Genomic DNA, 1,712 nt, shown 5'->3' on the forward strand with positions numbered 1-1,712 from the left:
TGCTAGCTTTTTTTTTTATTTTTTATTAATTTGGCATCTACTGTTAGCTCAAAAAAACTCAGTAGATGCCAAATTAGCCAGAAAATCTAGCATGTTGTTAAAATACTAGCTTATACTAGCCAGAATTGACTTTGTTTTGTTGGAACTGGCGGTAAGGCATTTTCTATTGGTGACGTCACAGGTGCTTTGTCCATCTCTATATACTGTCAATGCAAAAAACTTTTGTTGCCAAGGAAATCCAAAGGTTTACTTTTGACAATTCTTCTAAAAAGTACATAGACTAGTTTGTCATCCCCAGGTGAGTAAAAAATAAAATGGTTGCTATGGAGTTAACACCAATGGAAAAGCCGCCATTTTGAAAAATGTGTTTATTAATAAATTTCTCATGTGGAGCTCTGAGTAGACTTGCAGAGGGAAATGGAAAGTAACGTCATGTGTGAGGATTATTATTTTTTATTTTTTTTTGTAATTTTAGGATTTTTCTGCAAGTTTTAGGAGTCCTTTGTTCCAAATTGATAGTTTTTGCAGCTCTTTGCAACAATGCAACCTAAAGTAGTTCAGACTGTTTGCTTCAGAAAAACCCCAATCGATGCATTTCAGTCAATCACTTCTCTTTAAATAGTCTCCAGGTAGTGACACATTGATCTGGTGGACGATGGAAAATCCTGTTTGCAATACATTAAGAATTAAGGTATAAATGTATAACACTGCATCAGTCTAAATGTGAAGTAAAATATGATGGCTGATGCATTTTTACAAAAGTATTTTGGCTTAAATCACATGTGTCAAAGTCAAGGCCCGGGGGCCGGATCCGGCCCTCCTGGTTATTCTATCCGGCCCTCCTTTTGTTATTAATGGCCCGATGTTATCTTGCTCTTATTTCTAACTTGTATAATTTGGACAAAATATATTTTTATGGAGAGTAAAATAGTGAAAGTTATTTAAGGTTTAAGTTGATTTATCCTGGAATAATATTCCTGCATTTTTTTTATTCATGATTATGATAAAAAATTTACGGTTTTAATGTTTTAAAACATTTGCATCATGCTAGGTTTTTGGACTATTTTGGCATTTACTAAGATTTTTTTAGGCTATTTTAGCTAATATTTAGCTACATGCTAGCTGTTTTGGCTAATTTAAACTTTTTTCAGTATTCTTTTTGTACATTTTAAATGTTAGCTAATATTTCAGCAACATTCTCGCTATTTTGGCTAATATTGGCTTTTTTTACAGCGTTTTTTTTTTTGTCTATTTTTTACTTTGGCTAATATTTCAGCTAAATGGTAGCTATTCTGGCTTATTTCGGCTTTTTTCAGTTTTTTTAGACAATTTTGAAGTCTAGCTATTTTTTCAGCTACTTGCTAGCTGATTTTTTTCTGTTTTTTTAAGACTAAATTGGAATTTAGCTAATACAACTTCAGTGTTTTCAACTATCAGCACTAGCATCTTAAGCAGCCAAATTCAGCTTACAGCATTCAAACTAGCATTATCGCAGGTAATGTTATATATATATAGTTCATTATGTTAAAAGTTATGTTTTAAAGTTTGAAAAATGTAGTTCAATAAATGTTTATCATGTTCGGCCCGTGACCTAAGGTGTGTTTTGGATTTTGGCCCCTTGTGCGATTGAGTTTGACACCTCTGACTTAAATTGATTTTTATGTCATAAATGCTAATTAATCCAAACACTAAAACAGAAATCTCACAGGAAG

This window comes from Oryzias melastigma, linkage group LG11 (genome assembly GCF_002922805.2).
Source record: "Oryzias melastigma strain HK-1 linkage group LG11, ASM292280v2, whole genome shotgun sequence".
In the NCBI taxonomy this organism is placed as follows: Eukaryota; Metazoa; Chordata; class Actinopteri; order Beloniformes; family Adrianichthyidae; genus Oryzias; species Oryzias melastigma.